The following is a 22,054-nucleotide window of genomic DNA, read 5'->3' on the forward strand; positions in this document are numbered from 1 at the left end:
CTATATCTTGCAGGGTGTGAGTAATACAAGAGTTTGTAGGGGCAAAGGAGATAGGATGTACACAACATTGCTGGATACCTAGCACAAATATGTCCTGGGTGTGCTCCAAGAAGACCTGATTTGTTACACTGTATGTGGAGTTTAACCTGATTCCAAGTGGGCTTTGGCTGTGGGAAAAGCTGGCCTGTTCCTTAATATGTCTGTGTAGTATCTGATATTTAGCAGTGTTTGGGGGTGTGGGTGGTTGTGGATCAGAGAGATAAGATGTGGATCAGAGTTGTGAAAACAGTATATGTTACGTTTCCTTGAGTGTGGTAATACATTTTATGACCTAACACATTATACTTTGTGTGGAATAGAGGGCAGCGGCCAACTGGTGCCAGATACATAGTATTTTTGTGCACATGTAAAAAGAGTATGTGTGTGTGTTTGTGTGTGTGTGTGTGTGTGTTTGTATGTGTGTATTCGTGTGTGACTAGTGGGACTGCAATATGGGCTTGATAAAAATCAGAGGCAGGTTTTATGACAGTGTTTTGTGGGATGTCTTGTAGCAACCTCTACTTAAAACTGTGAGATCAAATAGCAGTATCTCATTGAACTTGAAGCACAGAAATGCATGTTTCATAAGCCTCACAAGTATTAACAACCTGATTTCTAGCAGTGTCTGTGATATGGTGTGTGGTGGGATGATGTCTAGTGGGGAGGCCTTATGTGTAGAAGTAGATATGAGATCATGTAAGATGGCATCCAGCATAGCAGGAAAACGATCAGAGTATGTAAAACTACAATAGGAGAGGCCGTGTCCAACACATGTAAACTTCTCGGAAGCAGACCGCACCCAACATGCTCCTCTGCAACCAAGTACCTACAGTATTTAGTGGACCATGTCAAATGAACTGCACCTAAAGAGCCCACATAAACTTATAGCTATAAATGAAGTGGGAACTTACGGTTTCTTTGAAAAGTCAGTTGTGTTGGATGGTGTTCTGCTGGGGCAGACACAGGAGTGTTTTCTGAAGCACACACAGGTGAAAGGATGTTTTGCTAAAGCAAGCACATGAAAGGATGCAAAGAATTCTTCCCTAATGGCATGCATGTATTGGTCTATATTACACTGCATACCTGAGCTCTATTTGTCTTGAAGCCATAGAGAGAAGTTCACCAAAATACTTCTGGTAGTGTTTTGGTGGCTTCTGGGCACTTCCTAAGACTTGGGCCAATTGGCAGAGTGATGTCAGCTGATACAGACTTACAGGGAGTTTTGCTAAGACAGACTCAATGTGCTGAGGCAAGTCATGTGGTGAGCCAAGACCCGTGGAGGACAAGTGATGTTTGGAGGGGATATAAATAGGACTGAACAGACAGTGATGGGGGATTTGCAATGCTTTTTGGTCTTGAGTCTTCAATGGCCTTCACTTCATTGAGAGAGCCATGGCAGAGAACTTCTGCTGGCACCCTTCATAGTCTTGGTTGCTTCTGCTGACTTGTGATGATCCAGCTAAGCTCTGGCTGTTTCTTCTAGGTCATGCCACCATTGCTGATTTGTGTTTGCTATCCCAAAACTACTGAACTGGACTGCTGGTATATTCATGAAGTGTTTGTGAGTAGATGGAGATGTTGCTGCTGACTACTGAATGAACTATTGATTTCTTGACAATGAAGATGGGATTTGCTCTAAAGAACAATTTCTAAACTTGTCCATTTAACCTGTATCCTAATAACCTTCTTTTCCACTAGCACTGGTGAGTGCTGGCCTAGAAGGGAGGTTAAAGCCTTTAAGGATGCATATTAAAATTGGGACTGAGAAAAATGTAAGCTTACATGTAAATCCCTGCTGGTCAGCCGTCACTTCATATATACTACTGGCTGTCAACTGGTGGGACCTGACACAGTAGTGTATGTAAGTTTATGGGGTGTGATATGAAGGGCAGATGTAGAGGAGTAGTAGGGCAGCAGATAGGAAGATTATTTGGGTAAAAAGTGTCAGGAGAATGGGTATATAAAGGATATTAAATTTTCTAAGGTCTAACATCAACAATTACAAAACCAAGGTTTATTTAATAACCTTATTTTAGCTTTTGTCTGGGGCACACAACTAGCTTGTCGGTTCCTGTGGAGACACCATATTCTGAGCCTTCCTAAGAGGGAACCATTTCTCTCAGAGCAGTGGGTAAGAACCCTCAACCACTGGGAGCCAAGGGTGCTCAGGTCCCATCAACCACCCAAACCTAAGTAGTACAATGAATGTCAGGATGTTTTTAGTCAAGTTTTATATTGACTACCTCCCCAACTTTTTAATATATGGATATTTTTAATATATTCCTCCGTCTTTAGTTTCTTGTGATTTCTATACTAGTCGATATTCCTTTTTTTTTTCTTTCTTTTTTTTCTTTTTTTAGGTTATAGGTCAGAGTCTCCTAACTCCTAACTCCTACTCCAAGCAGCTGGGACCACAGACAAGTGCCATACACAGCTAAGGCCCTATCTGAACAACAGAGGGTAGACACAGAGCTCTAAGAACTATTTTAATAAAGGTGGCTACAAGCACTCTCCAAACAAAAACAATAAGGAGAATGTGATTTTGGCCTTGCTCCTATCCTTTTCTGGAAGTGATCCTAATTATCTTTTTCAGGGAGTATTCTGTTAGACTCCTCTCATTACTGACCGGTGTTCATACAGTGCACTGTCATGTTGACAAAATATTCAATCCTACGATGCATTCCTTATCAAAAACATTTGCCTCTAGTTTTACTTTTATTAAAGAATATTTTGTAAAAAATTTTTTTTTAAATTAGCAAGGAGGAGTAGAGCAAATAACCTATATATTCTACCTCCTAAAAAAATGTCATGTTTACTAAAACATGAGTTTTTCTTTTCAGTGCCCCTTAAATTATTAGCATTTGAATTCTTTACATTCACATCAAGTAGCAGAGATACCTGATATCCATACCTTTTCCTAAGGACGCTAAATCTACAACTGATCTTTACAACACATCTACAGAAGAGACAGACCAACTTCCATTGCCTTTTAGGGTGGAAAAGCTAGGATATTGATTAAGTTGAACTGCTAGATTGTGATATAAAATCATACTTTTGTTTTTAGAAACAGGGTCTCACTGGCCTGCAACTTGCCATGTAGACTAAGCCAGCCTGAAATTTAGAATTTTACCTGCCTCTGCTTTCTGAATGCTGGATGACAGGTATGTGCTCTTCTCTGGATCTTACAGCTTGGGTATCTCTCCATCCTGCCTTCTCTGGTGTGGCAGCTACTCCTTTCAGAACCCTTACAGAGGACACTAGAAGTTAAAAGTTAATGTTCCCATATTTTCATATAAGAAAATAACAATGATATTAACATAAATTGCTACAGAAGACCACTTCTACTGTATTAATCTAGTTTAGGACATTTCAATAAAAACAGATAATTAAGGAACAGTGAGGTGGCTCAGCAAGTAAACATGCCAAGACTGAGAGCCTGAGTTCTATCCCCAGTTCCCTAACTGCAGTGGTTCTCAACCTGTGGGTCATGATCCCTTTGGGGTCAACCAACATTTTCACATGGGTCGTATATAGATATCCTGCATATCAAATATTTACATTATGATTCATATCAGTAGCAAAACTATAGTTATGAAATAACAACAAAAGTTAATTTTATGATTGGGGGGGTTACCACATTAAGAAGGTTGAGAGTCACTGCTGTAGAGGGAGAGAACTCTTGGAGGTTGTTTTTTAACATCCATATACACATGTCCCCGAATCTACCACTCACCATGCACAAATTAAGTATAATTGGTTTTAAAGGGGATGCTTTTCTACCAAGGAATTTAGCATCTATCTATGGTAGACACATTAGCAATCATATTTTTAATGTAACTAAGGAAGAAAATAGGTACACCTATGTAGCAGGATATTCCCACCCCCACCCCCCACCCCTTCATCCCCCCCCCACTCCCCGATACCGCTACATTTTACAATAAAGCCTGGTAATTTGGGAGGAACTAATGTGGGAGAAGCAAGGGGAGGAAGAGGAGAAGGAAGAGGAGGAGATGAAGGAGAGGAAGAGCCATGTAGCAGCCATGGAGATCCACTCATGGGTCCAGAACAGTCCTGGGTAATGATTTATATCTTAAGGTTAGATATTGGGAAACAACTCTAATTGTGTGAGCAAATTGTTAATTGAACATTTCCAAATGTATAAAGCCTTTGGATAATAATTATTATCTAGTTTTGGCGCACGTGGCCTGAGCTAAGCAGAACCGCTGCTGCTGAGATGGTTGGCTGGGCAGTTCCATTTTAAAAAAAATATATTACTGCAACACACCTAAGGAAGAATACAAGGTCCACCTAGACTAATTCCATCTAGTCCATGTGCCTGAAAAGTAGAGACATAAAGACAGAGTCAAATTGGTCCTGAGTCACTGACCTTAAAAATCAGCCAGCTAAGTCTTAGTTCTTTAATGGGCAGAGTTGACTCTGACCAACTTTATAGTCTACTATTATCCTACACATTTACTTATCAAAACAAAACAAAAAACCCTTCATAGGCTGGGAAATATACCATTCTAATGTATATATAAAATAAAAACAAAAAGATTTTAAGGCAATAAACAAGTAGATTATGAAAGTTTTTCTATGCTGTTTTTTTTTTTTAAATGAAACCTGTCTGTCCATAGCATGTGGCTATACCTTAAGAACTAATCTTATCCAGTTGCCATTATTTCTCCTTTCTATCCTTAAAAATAATTAAGTCAATTTTCATTCATTCTCCCTTCTGTGGAGTTAATATCTCCTTATTAGTTGAAATAGGTTTCTCTCTATCTCCATTTCCTACATTTGAGATCAAAGGCCTGGATTTCTTTATTCCATGTATACTTAAAAACACTTAAACAGTTAACACTATATCTCCCTTCTATCCTTAAAACAGTGCAATTTCCCTTTATTCCTTCTAAGAAGATTAGTATCTCTGGATATATAATCATATCCCTTTTCTCTCCCTCTCCCTCTCCCTCTCCCTCTCCCTTTCCCTCCCCCCCCTTTCTTTTTGGTTTTTCGAGGCAGGGTTTCTCTGTATAGCCCAGGCTGTCCTGGAACTCACTCTGTACACCAGGCTGGCCTGCCTCTGCCTCCCAAGTGCTGGGATTGAAGGCATGCGCCACCACTGCCTGGCCCCCTTTCTCTTTATGTAACTTGAATTAACATCCTTTCCTATGTATTTAGCTTCAATTAAATTCCCTTCTATATTTCTGTATGAGCCTATTCTCAGGCTTATCCTTCCACCCTAAAACAATGCAATTTTCCTTTATTCCTATCTTATTCAGGCCTGCTGTCTTCAGCCTGCCTTCCTAGCAAGAGCTCTCAGCATCAGTGGCTTAAGCTCTCTGCAGCAGCCCAGAACAGGACAGAGCATGCTCCTGAATCCTTAGCCTGCTGCCATATTGTGTTCCTGGGTTGCCCTGGGTGTATCTCAGCCAGAATTAGGAGGGCCAGTTTAGTGCACCTTTTGTCCAATCCCAAACCCACATGCCCTGGACAAAAGCCAAGCAGCTCTGCTAAGAAACCATTTCTCCCCACTTCCTAATCTTACATCATGGCATGTGTTTTCCATTTGGAAAAATTTAAATTCATTTTTAATAGTGAGTCCAAGCCTAATTTGTTTAAACAACTAAACAAAACTTATTTACCTCTATTCTTTATTTATCTGATTGTAGGAGGCATGCGGCCTCTACCATCTGCCTCTCTCTGCTTTCTGAGCAGCTTGTCTCTTTGCACAACAGGGGCTTCCAGCACCTCTGAGCTCAAACTCACCAGGGTAGAAGCCTTTGAGAAGGGCTGGGGGTAAATCCCTGCCACTAGCTTGGGGGATTTATCTGTGTCTCAGCTAATGACATGAACCCCAGAATTATGCATGCCAATTTAGAATATCTTTTCTCCAAGTCCCAAACCCATGTGGCTTGGACAAAACCCACAGCTCTGCTAAGAAACCAGTTTTCCCCACCTCCTAATCTCACATCACGGTGGCATGTGTTTTCCATTTGGGAATTTCCAATTAATTTTTAATAGTGAATTCAACCCTAGCATGTTGGATGCAGTTGCCAACTAATCTTGCTCAAATCACTCCAGAGGTGCCAGCGTCTTGCTCGCTACCTGCCCCAGTGTTCTAGGTTCCCAAATGGAAGACACACACACACACACACACACACACACACACACACACACACAGCCTTATATTTTAATATGCCTTAAACAGCTCAATGGTTGGGCCAATCCCAAACCTCCATGAGGCTAACACTCTATTCTCCCTTCCGATATTCCCAACTCATCACTTACTAAAAATCTACATTCCATCTTGGCTGCCCTATACCCAGTTGGAGGCTTCCTGGGGGTGCTCTTTCCTGGCTCTTCCATGTTGGTTGTCTCTCTGTCCTGCTTTCTCAGGCATGGCAGCTTCTCCTTTCAGAGTTCTTACAGAGGACTCTAGAAGAAAAACTCTGGCACAAGGAGGGTAAGTATACCAAAGAAAATATAGGAAATGAGTAATTACATACCAGCAAAAGCAAGGGAAGCACACATAAACACACACACACACACATACACACACAAGGGAAATAACAATCACTGGTCATTAATATCTCTCAACATTAATGGACTCAATTCCCTAATAAAAAGAAATAGGCTAACAAGAGATGCAAAAACAGGATCCATCATATTGCTGCATACAAGAAACACACCTCAGTAATAAAAATGGATATTACCTTGAAGTAAAGTGCTGCAAAAAAAAGTTTTCCAAGCAAAGAAGCATAAAAAGCAAGCTGGAATAGCCATCCTAATATCCCATAAAAGAAGCTTTCAACCAAAATTAGTCAAAAGAGACAGGAAGAACACTTTATATTCATCAGAGGAAAAATCTACCAAGATGATATCTCAATTCTCAACATCTATGCCCCAAACACAAGGACACACACATCTGTGAACGAAATATTGCTAAAGCATAAATTGTACACTGAACCCCACACATTAGTAGTGGGAGACTTCAGCACTCCACTCTCATCAATTAACAAGTCTTCCAGACAAAAATTAGAGAAATAACAAAATGAACAGGCCTTGTAAATGAAATGGACCTAACAGACATTATGAATCAAATGGACCTAACAGACATATATAGAATATTTCACCCAAACACATAAGAACATACCTTCGTCTCAGAGCTTCATGGATCCTTCTCCAAAATTGACCATATAGCCAGTAACAGAGCCTCAACAAATACAAGAAAATTAAAATAACTCCTTGTGTCTTATCAGACCACAGTGCATTAAAGCTGGAATTCAACAACAACAGAAACACTAACCGAGGTCCAATCAGCAGCCTACAGATTGGGAAAAGATCTTCAACTCTTCATCTGACAGAGGGCTAATATTCACAATTTACAAAGAATTCAAGACGTTAGACACTTAAAACCCAAATAATCCAATTTAAAAATGGGATTCAGAACTAAGCAGAGAATTTTTAACAGAAGAATCTTGAAGCACTTAAAGAAATGTTCAAAGTCCTTAGTTTTCAGGGAAATGTAAATAAGAACAACTTGGAGGTTCCATTTTACACCTATCAGAATGGCTAAGATCAAAAATGCAAGTGACAGCACATGCTGACAAGGATGTCGAGTAAGGGGAACACTTCTCCATTGCTAGTGGGACTGCAAACTTGTACAACCACTTTGGAAATCTATTTGGCAGTTTCTCAGAAAATTGGGAATAGTTCTACCTAAAGACCTAGCTGTACCACATCTGGGCATATACCCAAAAGATGTTCCAACATCCCACAAAGACACTTGCTCAACTATGATCATAGCAGCTTTATTCATAATAGCCAAAAACTGGAAACAACCTAGAAGTCTCTCAACTGAAGAATGGATAAAGAATAATATGTGGTACTTCTACAGAGTGGAATACTATTCAACTATTAAAAACTAAGACATCATGAATTTTGCAGGCAAATGAATAGAACTTGAAAATATTCTGAGTAAGGTAACTTAGTTCCCAAAGGACATGCATGGTATGTACTCACTTATAAGTAGATATTAACCATAGAATACAGGCACCATGTTACACTCCACAGATGCAAAGAAGCTAACCAAGAAGGAAGGCCCAATCGAGAAAGCTTGAATCTCACTTAGAAGGGGGAATAAAATAGTCATAAGAGGCAGATGAAGGGAGGGACTTGGGAGTGGAGGATGGGGAGGGGAATGGGGGACTCAGAATCAGATACAGGGAAGGAAGGGAGAGATGGCTAGATAGTCATGAAAATTAATGGAAATCTGCTACTGATAGGGGTAACAAGGTGGGGCCCATCTCCCAGATGAGACAGAGACCTGGGATAATGGAGGTGCCCAAGAATCAATGGTGATCTTAGCTGTCACTCACTATATAGAGATATGGAACTTGAGGAGGCCACCTTCTGTGTCCAGACAGGAACCTCAGTGGAGCAAAAAGACACCAACCTGCTCACAAAATTTTCAACACAAATTTTATCCTGCCTCCAATAGTGGAGGCTCAAGGGACGGAGCAGAGACTGCGAGAATGGCCAACCAATAACTGGCCCAACTTGAGACCCATCCTATGGGCAAGCACCATTGCTTAAGATTATTAATGATATACTGTTATGCTTACATACAGGAGCGTGTTGTCTTCTGAGAGGCTCCACCCAACAACTGACTCAGACAGATAGAGACACCCATAGCCAAACATTAGATACAGCTTTGGGACTGTTATGGAACAACAAGAGGAAGAATTGCAGGCCCTAAAGGGGATAGAAACACCACAGAAAGGCCAACAGAGTCAACTAACCTGGACACTTAAGACTTTCAGAGTTTGAACCATCAACCAAAGAACATACATGGGCTGGACCCTGGCCTCCCCCCACATATGAAACAGATGTGCAGCTTGATCTTTTGTGGGTCCCAAACAACTGGAGTGGGGCTATCCAAAAAGCTATTGCTTATATTTAGGATATATTCTTCTAGCTGGGCTGCCTTGTCTGGCCTCAGTGGGTGCCTGTGACATTACAGTGCTCATAGCACATCGTGTTAGCAACAGGGATGAACAGTCCTTGCAGAAACATTGTCTGACAGGTAGTTCATACAGCAACACATTCTGCTGGTTTTTGAAGGAGGTAATTCTAAGACAAGCTATAGAAACAAAGATAAATTATAAGTGAGAGAAAGGAAGGAAGAATGAAAGAAAGAAAAAAGAGAAAGAAAAAGAAATGAAAATGAAACAAAAGAGATGCAAAAAAGAAAATTAGTAGGGAGGAATAATTAAAAATAAAGGCTGTGAAGTAGGAAAGCAGATAGTAGGAAAAAAGCAGTCAAAGGGAAAGGATGTAAAAAGGGAAGTACAGATATTCAGAAGCTTGGGTTTATTTAATGAGGCATGTGTGTATATGTACATGTATATGTATATATCTATGCATGCAACATCAACTAAGAAGAAAATACCATGCATGTGCAAGAAAGGAAGCATAGATGATTTTGTCAGCAGAAAAGAGAAGGTTTTCATTATATATAATAATCATATAATCTCACAAAATTCAAACTATAATACTGAATAAAGGATTATTTTCTTCTCTTGGGAAGATGATTTCTCTCACTCTCAGCATTTCTCAGTTTCCTCTAATATTTTTAGGGTTGAAGCATCCTGGTGTTTCCCTCATATACTTTGGCAAATGTATTGTTGGCTCTTTTGACCCATGTTTAAGCTGTCATACTGGTAAAAATTTTCAGATTCTAGTTGTCAAGGAGGGTTAAAGGTGATGTTACAATGTCATTAAAGAGAGAAGAAAATAACAATCATATTTGATCTCAAAAAATAAAGGCAAACATTAACATTTAATGGAAAAACTATCCGACACAATTCCAGAATCACAGACCTGATAAACTCAGGACATGTTGAATCTTCAGAAAATGCAACAAGGGTGCCTTGAAAAGATAAACAAACTAAGGGCACTGATTGGGCCTGTGTGAAATTTGGATCTCTGGGTTTTTCATGGAAGACATGAGCAAGGCCATGGAATATTTCTCTTTGTCTAAGCCCCATATGTACACTCCTAGGCCACTGTTTTCCATCCCTGATAAAAATTGCCACACTGGACCTGTATGTTTCTATTTCCTGTGTCTACTTGGTCAAAAACTGCATGCCTTAGGAAACTGCACAGGCCACAAGGGACACTTGATCTTAAATCACCCTTGACTACCAAGATATAATGAGTTTTTACCCTATTCAGTTGAAACAAAACTCTCCTCAAGAATCCACTGTGTGTATTAGTAGAAAATTCTCAATAGTGGTTGTATTTTACCTTTAAGTCAAGCTATTTTTGGACTATGTTCATCACCCCCCCCCCATTTATTTGCCTGTCATAAGGATCACTATCTTAGGCAACTATAGTCATAAATTGGTCTTCCAGTATAAATCAGTAAAATGGCCTGGGGGTTGAAGGTTGTATAACTTTCATTACCAATGAATTGACACACTTCTCTAATGGGAATGACACTGCCTCAGTGCTCAGAGACCATTCATAAAGAAGGTTGAATGGGCCGGGCAGTGGTGGTGCACGCCTTTGAACCCAGCACTTGGGAGACAGAGGCAGGTGGATTTCTGAGTTCGAGGCCAGCCTGGTCTACAGAGTGAGTTCCAGGACAGCCAAGACTATACAGAGAAACCCTGTCTTGGAAAAAAAAGAAAAAAAAGAAAAAAAAAAAAAGAAGGTTCAATGGACCTACATTTTTAGATGAAGAAGGTCTGGAAGCCTCAAAAAACAAAACCATTGACACTGGGTCAGGAGGCAAAGCCCAAGTACGCAACAGCCTTATCTTGATATAGACAGTGGTACAGGACCCTCACATATCATCTGGACCACAGATAAAATACCACCCACAATGCATTCAGTTTTTCCAAGTGTAAATTCATTGTGGATTCTGCTTTTTAGAGACCATCAAATAGAGAAGTTGCCACAGCAGAAACAATCAATCCAATCAAACTAACAAACAAACAAACAAACATGAAAAAAAATCCCACCTGCCTCTTTTTCCATGCCCTAGTATATGAAATGTCATAAAAATCTTGCTGAAGGCAGGTAACAATGGAAAAACCCATCCTGTGGTGTAGATCACTCAGGCCTTAATTTTCTCAATCTAGAGTTGAAATTTTTATGAGAGTGCACATCTGCTGCCAAAAATCTTTGATTAGGTTGTCCACAGACTGCAGCCAGTATTCTTAGGTACACTTTTCTTGGGCTTTAATACCATTTGCAGTCCAACTTCTAAGGCTTGGGACATGGCTTCATTTGGAGAATCAAAGTCAATATATTCTGATTTGCATGGTTGTAAAAAAAAAATACTTATCTTGAGATAGGAAAATATACCCAGCATCTCAGCTCCTCACAGACACCTGATCTTCCTATGTGTTGACCAGCCATGAGTTCTTTCCAGGACCAATGTATTTAATTCCATTGACTCATCAGTTGCTATCTACATGGTTGCCATCCAATGGTCATATCTTCTCTCACATAATACTAGAATACTTTACTAACTAAAATACACATCTCCCATCTGTGATTCCTTTTATATAACCTGTACTAACTGGGTTCTTGTTTAGGGTTATGTGTGTATGTGTTTTATGTCATAGACCAATCTTTATTCTTTTTTATAACTTTGGAGGGGAAAGTAGTATATTCGTTCTCCTATATCTAGTATATATATATACATATGGCACACTTTACCATGTCTTCTGTATATTTTAAGGATTTGCTTCCTCTCTAGGGGAAAACAACAGAATTTATGAACCCAATCAATTTTATGGGCTTTCTGAATTTCATCTCCAAACATGAATTACAGTTAGGTCCTATGTTAACCAATCATCTACCTGTGATCAGGGAGCATCAAGCACAGGAGAGCCAGCTTAAAGTGGAAAGTGGTTGGTGAAAGGCTTTCTAAAATTTGACTCTGACATTTGTCTGGGTGTTCTTGACCACGTTGGTGAGAAATACCTCCAATTTGAAAATGAGTCACATATTTCAGGATATATATGTCTGCTAGATAAGCCATAAAGGCTGTAAAACTTGAAAATAAACCTATTTTGCTGATTATATACAGCACTCTATCACCACATGCAAGTCTCTGCTTCTGATAATGTTCACTCTCAGAGCAAACCCTGTCTTCTGCTCCTTGATGCTACATATCATCCACAATCAAAACCAAATATCTAATCTGTAATAACTTATTAGCTACAGGGCTCCCACAACCAAAAATTAATATGGGCATGTAGTTCATTTGCAGAAAGATCTGCCATGTAGCTCATCCATAAACACAACATTCAGCTCTCTTAAAGGATTACGTTTATAAATGAAAGAAAGTGGAGAGAAAGCAAAGACGAAAGAGGAAAGAAATCTCAATGAAAAAAATAGTATCAGAGGAGAAAATGTATAGGGAGGAATGATAAAATATAAAGGAAGTGAAGCATTTAGGGTGGAAGGAAAGATGAAACAATGAAGTAAAGACAACAGGAATAAATAATAAACCCAGAAGGTTGTATGTATTCAGTTCAGGTTGCATACAATCTTATACATTCACATTAGTGTATGTAACAACAATGAGGCAAGAGGCACCGAATTTTCAAGGAAAGAAATACAGGCTGGGGGAGCCACGGGTTACCAGGCAGACACAGCCAAGTCCAAGAACCACACCACACACCAGTCCTACAAATGACACAGAAATGGCATTAAGAAACCCTGGTCACAAACACATGAATCTCTTAAGGGGGTTGACCCCAGGTTCCTGAGGAACATGTGCTTTGTCAAGAAGCGCAGCAAGAATGGTCTGACTTTTATGCATGTCAACAATGTAAAGGCAGTGAGTGCACACACACAGGCCATCAAGTCCCTTCCGAAGCCTAAGGCCATCAAGTCCAAGACGCCAAAGAGCCCCAGCTGTAAACTCAGCCATCTGGCTTTCATTGTTCACCCCAAACTTGGGAAGTTGATTGGAAGCTACATGGCCAAGAGGCATTGTAGAGAGATACTCCCACTCCCCTACTCCAACATTTACAATAAACTCAGTAATTTGGGAGGAGCTAAGGTGGGAGGAGTAAGGAGAGGAAGAGGAGGAGCAAGGAGCAGAAGGAGGGGAGAGATTTAGGAGCCATGAAGAACCAGATGTGGGTCCATGACAGTCTTTGGTAATGATTTATATTTATGGTTTTATTTATGGTTGGAAAACACCTCTAATAGTGTGGGCAGCTTGGTAATTGAGCATTACCAAATATATAAAGCTATTAGATAATCTTTAAGCATTAGAGTCTCATTTCTACCAGGTACCGTGTAGATGGCTTAATGGTCTGGGCTCAACCAAGCATTGTGCAAACAGCGGTAGATTGGCAGAGCCATCTCCCACACTGGTGTCTCATGGGTGCCAAGTGCCAGTGCTCCTGGCCCTCCTGAGCCAGCAGCCTGAGCTGGGCAGTGGAGAGAACATGCTGCCACTCATGGCCTTAGCCCTTGTTTAGTCAGAAACATGGCAGCCCCATGAGAACAAGCAAGGTTGGGTGATGCCAATTTCAATATTAACCTCAACAGGGCATAGGCTCTGCCAACCAAAACCCAAGGTTCAAACCAAGGCAGAGGGCACAGCTCCAGCTAAGGCTCTCTAAGGTGCCCAGGCCCTTTGAAGGCCCCATAGAAAAAGCTCCTGCCGATGTGAAGACAGACAGACTTCTGTGACACACCTGCCTACACACTATTTACAGATGACCAATGTCCTTTGCTGTTTTCACAAATAAACTTGAGGCAAGATCTGTTTAAAAAAAAAAAAAAGGAAGAAAGACTTTTCAGGACCCTGAGAAAGAATAAGGTGGGCAGCTGCCATGTTAGATTAAACACACACACACACTCACACACACACACATACACACGCCTTCCAATAGAACCTCAACCTTGTTTTAAAAATGGCCTTTTACCTTGCAGAAGGAAGGCAATAGTAGAAAGGTCACATATTGATGGATATCTCTAAGGCCTTTAATCTCCTAGTCCAGTGTTTTACTTCTTGGGAAGAAGATATCCACCAACAAAGCTCTTTGAACTTTTTTTTTTTTTTTTTTTTTTTTTTGCTTTTCAAGACAGGGTTTCTCTGTGTAGTTCTGGCTGTCCTGGAACTCACTGTGTAGACCAGGCTGGCCTCGAACTCAGAAATCCACCTGTTTCTGCCTCCCAAGTGCTGGGATTAAAGGCGAGCACCTCCACCGCCCAGCCTTCTTTGAACGTCTTTTACACAGGCTATTTTCTGTGCATTCAGGTATCCTGACTTGGGAAATAGTGCCGCCTGCAGGCCCTTACTTGAATTGGAGAATCACATCCCACCTTCATTGATGTTAAATCTAATACAGCTGATCATACTAAACCAACCCTCCCACTCGTGTTCCCACAATATATCCTCATTTACTTTCTCCAAAGGACACGAGTCTGTCTGTGAGTTCTAATAGTTTTTACTTCTTTTACCTCACAGCTCCCTACTATGGCTTCAATAAACTACACATGTAAGTGACGGCAGTACTTTGACAGTGGAGTAGACTGTTGAGCACTTAGACATATTCCATATACTCCAATTTTCGTATGTCCGAATGGATACACTAACCTCGTGTCTTTGTCTTACTCAGTCCCTTTTCTTTCATATCATTACCAGTTCTCTTCATTCTTTTTTTTTTTTTAGGGAAACTTGGCCCCCCATGAGCAAGATGCAAAAAATGCTGAGAAATAATGTGAATGAATATCTCTACCAGTGCACAGCATGCGCACACACACACACACACACACACACACTCCAGAAAAATGAGACCTATGTTCACATAGATTCCATGCCACAGGTTACCAGAGGCATAGCTCTGTATTCTTGGTAAATTATCACTTTGGAAATGCTCTTGATATGCCAAAAGTAATCCTATCTCTCTCTAACGTATTAGCATGCAGAGGAAGTATTCTTACTCTTGATTTCGTGATGACATCCCTGGAAAAAGACTACACTCTCTGTGTCATGAAAACATTCTATGCTCCTTCTTCACCAACCTGAATCCAGGGAGACCTTTTGTTGCTGACATGTGATCTCCATGCATGTCTACCTGCTCTGAGTTCTTACTAGGTGCTGACTTATGTGACTCAATTGACTGATCAGCTGTTGTCCACATGTTTTCCACCCACTGGTCTTATCTGCTCTGACAAAAGAATAGGTATCAACCCTGAGATAGATACCTTTCTTCTTGATCCCTGGACTATAAACTATGTTAACTTCAGCTATTTTTGAGGAGCTGGGTCAGCTTGTGAATTGTGCCATAGACCCTGAACATGTCCCCTAGTCATTTCAAGTGCCTTTTATAGCCAACAGATAATAATTATACCCTATTCTACCTAGTAGTTCATCTGTGATCACACAGAATATTCACAAGGAAGGCTGTTTTGCTATGAAAACTGGTGGCTGGGAAGCTTCCTAAACTATGGCCCTGATATTTCTTCAGGGGACCTTGCCCAAGTAGGCAATAGATGCCTTCAAATTAAAAATGAGTCAATATGTCAGGATGCATGTTGCCTAGGAGAGGCATCAAAATTCTGAAACATGAGCACATGAAACTTCCTATTTCACCGGGTTTTAACAACGTTCTATCCCTGCTTGGAAGTCACTGCTCCTGCTCTTGGTTATCTTGCTCCTAGATGCTACACAGTCACTAGCAATACCAGATGCCTAATGAGCATACCAAGCTGCAGGTCTCCCAATAATGGGCATGTGGTTCTCTTACAGAAACATCATATGACATATGCTTTGACTATGAACTCAATGTTCAGCTCTCTAAAACATGGACATTTAAAAACAAAAAAAGAAAGAAAAAAGAAATGAATGAAGAAAATGAAAAGAAACAAAATAAAAGCAGAACTGAAATTGAGAAGGAAGAAGTAATAGATTAAAAAAGAAGTGCTTAGGAAGGCAGGGAAGTATAAAAGATGAAGCCAGAAAAGAAGAATGGAAAGAAGGAAAGACAGATACCTCAGAAGGTAGTATTTAGTTATATATGTATATTCTAATACATATTCATGTGTTTATGTAATAACAATGAGAAAAGAGGCCATTAGTATTCAGAAAAAGGAATATAGGCTGTCTTGTGTGAACATAAAAAGATTACTTTGTTGTAATACTATTTAATCTAAAAATGATTTTAAAAAAATCATGACATAACAAATTGTTTCCTCTCCCTGGCAAAACTATTTCTCCCATCAGGAGACTGCTTTCTGTTTCTCCATGGTTAGGAATTCCAGAGCTCTGAGTGCCTCTGGAAAGAGAGAAGGGAAGAAAGTAATCAGATTGTAATAACCAAACTAAAATTAAAAAATGAACTTGGAGTGCAATGTTATCAAATGGGTAATGGCCATGATGACATAGATTACCTGTCATTTGTAAGCAAAAAATTGCCCTTTTCACTTGGGAACTGATTTTCATATCCTAAAAGGAATTTCCCGCCTTCTTAATGACTGATCCTGCAGAGGCTACTCCTCATTGTTCATGCTGTCCTCACTTTAGAGACATTACATTCTTAGAAAAAGACCAAACTCTCTGTGGCTTGGGATAATTTAGACTCTCTCTACACCATTCGATGTCAGCCTAATCTAACATATAGAAAAAAAAAAAAAGACAATGGGTGAGTGGGGCTTTAAGGAGTTAGATAATTCTGTTTTCTGCTATAAAGACAGAAGGGGACCCAAAGTAAGTTCCATCTTACCTAAGCACCATATGTAAATTTCTAGACTGATACAATTTTGCTTTTCTAGGAAATATGATCACCAATAGAACTGGGTGATGATGCTTTCTCTTTCTCCTTGGTCAAGAATTCTAGAGCCCAGCATGCCTCCAGAAACTGCACTGTCATTCAGGGTCAACAGTCCTTAAATACCCATGGAGTTCCAAGACAGAAACTGCCCTTACCATGTAATTCTGAATGCAGACCTCATTGAACACTGGCCCTAACAACAACAACAACAACAACAACAACAACAACAACAACAAAGTACTGGCTTATTAGAAAGACAATTCTGCTTCAGAGTAGTTTCTTAGTTAGGGTTTTACTGCTGTGAACAGATACCATGATGAAGGCAAGTCTTATAAAGGACAGCATTTAATTGGGGCTGGCTTACAAGTTCTGAGGTTCAGTCCCTTATCATCAAAGCAGGAACATGGCAGCATCCAGGCAGGCATGGTGCAAGAGAAGTTGAGAGTTCTACATTTTCATGGAAGGCTGCTGGGAAAATACTGGTTTCCAGGCAGCTAGGATGAGAGTCTTAAGTCCATGTCCACAGCAACACACCTACTCCAACAAGGACACACCTTCTAATAGTGACACTCCTGGGCTAAGCATATACAAACCACGACATTCCACTCCCTGACCCCCATATGGTTGTTCAAACAGATGAGTCTATGGCAGCCATACCTAAACATAGCATAATGCAAAATACATTTAGTCAAACTTCAAAGATCCTCATAATCTATAGTAGTCTCAGCAATGTTAAAAGTCCAAAGTTTAAAATTTCTTCTGAGATTCATCCAATCACTTCATTTGTAATTCCCAAAGCAAGAGAGGAAACCACCTGGGCAAACCCCAAACTCCTCTTCTCCATGTCTGATGTCTAAGTGGCCTTCAGATCTCCAACTCCTTTTTCATCTTTGTTGACTGCAACAAACTTCTTTCTCCTCAGCTTGCTCCATTTCCTGTTAGCAGATTTCCTCAGCAGATAGACCATGGCTCTGGCATCTCAAACATCTTGGGGTCTCCAAGGCAACTTCAATATTACAGCTGCTTGTTTCAATGTCTGGGATCCACATGATCTTCTGGGCTGCTCCAAAGTGTTGCCCTCTGTAGCACTTTAAGCTCAGGTTGATCCACTCCACTGTCACTGCTGTTCTTGGTGATTATCCCAATATGCTGGAGTCTTCCACTGCAACTAGGCTTCACCAATAGCCTCTCAGAGGTGACAAACCTCAGCTCCTTTGCATGACACCTTCAGTCCTGGGCCATCAACGGCAACTGGGGCTGCACCTTCACCAATGGCCTTCCATTACCTCTCACAGTGCAGAGCCTCAGCTGCTCTTCATGATGTCCTCAAGGCTTCAAAACCAATACCATCTGGGTGACTCTTACACATCAACAAGTTCAGCTGCAGCATGAGGTACAACCTTGGCTATCTCTGGGACAGTTTCTTTGTGCTCTCAAAAAACACTTCCCAGAAGATGTCACCTCAGTGATGCTGGTCTCTTCTTAATCACCAGTAATTTCTTTGTTCCAGCTAACCAGCATCCATTTCCCCTGTAGTCCCTTCTATTTTTTACTCTAAAGCTAGAGCTACATGGTCAAAGCTGCTGAGTTCTGCTGTTTGCAGAAGCTGGAACATGGCTCGCTTGTTCTATTACATCATCACCAGCTTTCTGTTTTCCAGTTGCTGCACTGCCTAGGCTTGGCTGTCCTGGATCTTGATTTGTACCTTGACCCTTGAACTCAGAGAGCTGCATGCCTGTCTCCTGGAATTAAAGGTAGTACACACCATGGCTGAATCTAAATTTAGCTGGGTGGAATCTTGCTCCAAAGTCCCATTCCTTTAATCTCTTACAACACAGGATGCAGCTCCATTCCCCTCCCTCTCCCTCGCTCTCCCTCTGCCCTTTCCTACACAAACGCTGATGGTAGTCCAAAGTTGAAACAACACAAATAGTCATACATTGATAAAATGTTTATCAAAAGCTTTATTTGTCCATAAAAAAGTGATGCTACAAGATGCATGAACCCTGAAGACACGTTAAGCAAAGGCAGTTAGTCACACAGAGCACATGCCATGTGTGCTATATGAAGTGTCCAAGAGCTAGGTGTGGACTCAGTGAATCTGGGAAACTGTTACAGCAACCTAGTTCTTAGACATTTTCTAGAAATGACCCAAACATACAGTCAGTCAATCAGCAGGATGAGAGGTGTAAGGTGGGTAGGCCCTCTGCTTTATTTTGGGTTTGGTTTCCAATCAAACCACAAAGATAAGTTCAACTTACTCGTTTCTTGGAGCACGGCTCTAGGAGTTGGGCGTATCCTCGTTTGCTTTCTGTTGCTGTCATGTTTACTTGGCTTACATTTCCATACCACAGTCTATCACTGAGTGACATCAGCAAACTGGAGGCAGGAACTGAAGCAGAGACCGTGCACAGAAGCACGCTGCCTTGTTCCCAGGATCACCTTTAGCTACCTTTCTTTTCTTTCTTTTTGTTTTTCTTTCAAGAAGGGGTCTCTCTACACAGACTTAGCTGTCTTGGAACTCCCTGTGAAGCCCAGGCTGGCCTCCAACTCACAGAGATCCACCCAACCATCTCCCCGTGTAGTGCTGGCATTAAAGGCGTCTATGCCACTATGCCCAGCCCCAGCTACCTTTCTTATACCTCTGAGAGACAGTTGCTCCGGGTGGCACCACCCACAGTGGGCTGGGTCACCCACATTAATTATTAATCAGAGAAAATGCCCCATAGACTTGCCTACAATTTGTTGAAGGCAGGTGTTTTTTCTGTTGAAGTTTCCTCTTCACATATGACCTGAATTTATGCCAAACTGACAAAAAATAAGCTAACAAGACAAAACAAAACAAAACAAAACAACACCTAACTAGCACAGGGGCCTAGAACATGCTGAAGGCTGAGGTTGGGAGATCATTAAAAGATGTCCTAGCATTATAAGTGTTGCAAAACTCTATAAATATAATTAAAAGTCATTAAGCAGTACACTTTATTATTATTACTGATTTTCTGTTTTTTTAGGCATTCTTATAGCTAAAAGGGGTTGGGGTGGGGTGGGAAGCAAGTGGCTTCAAACTTTGTAGACAAGGGTCGTTTAGAATTTCTGGGTTTTCGGCTTCCAAACTCGTAGTTGTAGGATTGCAGGGGTGTATTACCATGCCTGGTTTATTAAATAGTATAGGTATGTTGATGCATATACAGGTAATTAAAAATAACACTTAAAAAATTCCATTATGGGGGAGGGGTGTCTCTAGAGTCCTTATGCCTGAGAGCTACTTGTCAGTCACTGGTTTCTGGGGCATAGAGACTCATTTCTTTTTAGGAGTGTGGTTCCCGGTGCCTCAGCGGATGATTCCAGCCTAAGTGCATTAGCTGAACCCAGTGAGCTAAATAAATACTAAAAGAATTTTGGAAGGAAGATGTGATGAGGTGGGATGGGGTGGGAAATGTTTTCAGATGTTGAAGGGTAGTTAGATAAATTGTTTACTGGTAGAAATTTTTAAAAGAAAAAAAAGAGATGAGTTATATATAAATTTATTTCAATAAGTCTTTTGGAAAAAGTAAGAAGCCTAGCCAAAATATGTATAAAGCACTAGTGCATTCTCTCGTTCACCCCCAAAGGCTGATGGGATGACTCAGATATTTTAGGTCGGTTCTGAAAAAGGTCAAGGAGGCAGATAGCCCAAGACTCCCAAAGGCTCTGGGTCTCCATTGACTTTCCACATTGAGCAAACCTGAAAACTGTTTGTGGGCCCTGGAAGCCCTTCTAGTATAAATCGGCCAGCTGATCCCGCAGCAGGAGTCAGAGTCAAGAGTGCTAGCTGCTAGTAGTCTTGGAGATCCGGAGCTCCGCTGCAAAGTTCTGGGGCAAGCGATTCTCTGTTGTGATGGTGGGGAGGAAACTGATTTTTGTTGTTGTTGTTGTTGTTGTTGTTTTTCGAGACAGGAACTCACTCTGTAGAGCAGGATGGCCTCGAACTCAGAAATCCGCCTGCCTCTGTCTCCCAAGTGCTGGGATTAAAGGCTTGCGCCACCACCGCCCAGCGAGGAGAGGAAACTGATTTTGTGGAGGCGATGGCAGCATTTGCAGTTTAGGGAGAAGCTCCCTGAATGGGCGCCCGGACTGGTTCCACAGAAACCGAGCTAGCAGCTACTCAGTCCTCCGCCCACCACTGCTCACAATCCAGCTCTGCAATGCAACGAAGCTGGTCGGGAGGCACTCTGCAGGGGAGCCGGATGTCCAGGAGCCAGCCGGCGTGTCCGGATCGGTCTGAGTAGCTGGCTGATCCTGACCACATCTCCTGCAGAGGGGTGTAGCCAGGGCTGGCGAGAACCCTGGGCGGGAACTTGGCTCCCTTAAGATCCGGACACCTCTTTCACTTGCTTGGTTAGATTCACACCAAGGTATTTTATATTATTTGCAACTATTGTGAAGGGTGTCATTTCCCTAATTTCTTTTTCAGTCTGTTTATCTTTCATGTAGAGGAAGGCTACTGATTTGTTTGAGTTGATTTTATAACCAGCCACTTTGCTGAAGTTGTTTATCAGGTTTAGGAGTTCTCTGGTGGAAGTTTGGGGGTCACTTAAGTATACTATCATATCATCTGCAAATAGCGATATTTTGACTTCTTCCTTTCCTATTTGTATCCCTTTGACTTCTTTTTGCTGTCTAATTGCTCTGGCTAAGACTTCCAGTACTATATTGAATAGGTAGGGGGAGAGTGGGCAACCTTGTCTAGTCCCTGATCTTACTGGGATTGCTTCAAGTTTCTCTCCATTTAACTTGATGTTGGCTACTGGTTTGCTGTAAATTGCTTTTACTATGTTTAGGTAGGGGCCTTGAATTCCTGATCTTTCCAAGACTTTTATCATGAAGGGATGTTGAATTTTGTCAAATGCTTTCTCAGCATCTAGTGAGATGATCATGTGGTTTTTTTCTTTAAGTTTGTTTATATAGTGGATTACATTGATGGATTTCCGAATATTGAACCATCCCTGCATTCCTGGGATAAAACCTACTTGATCATGATGGATGATTGTTTTGATGTGGTCTTGGATTCGGTTTGCTAGAATTTTATTGAGTATTTTTGCATCGATGTTCATAAGGGAGATTGGTCTGAAGTTCTCTTTCTTTGTCGGGTCCTTGTGGGGTTTGGGTATGAGTGTAATTGTAGCTTCATAGAACGAATTGGGTAGTGTTCCTTCTGT

Source organism: Grammomys surdaster, unplaced genomic scaffold, assembly GCF_004785775.1.
Source record: "Grammomys surdaster isolate TR1022 unplaced genomic scaffold, NIH_TR_1.0 806, whole genome shotgun sequence".
Lineage (NCBI taxonomy): Eukaryota > Metazoa > Chordata > Mammalia > Rodentia > Muridae > Grammomys > Grammomys surdaster.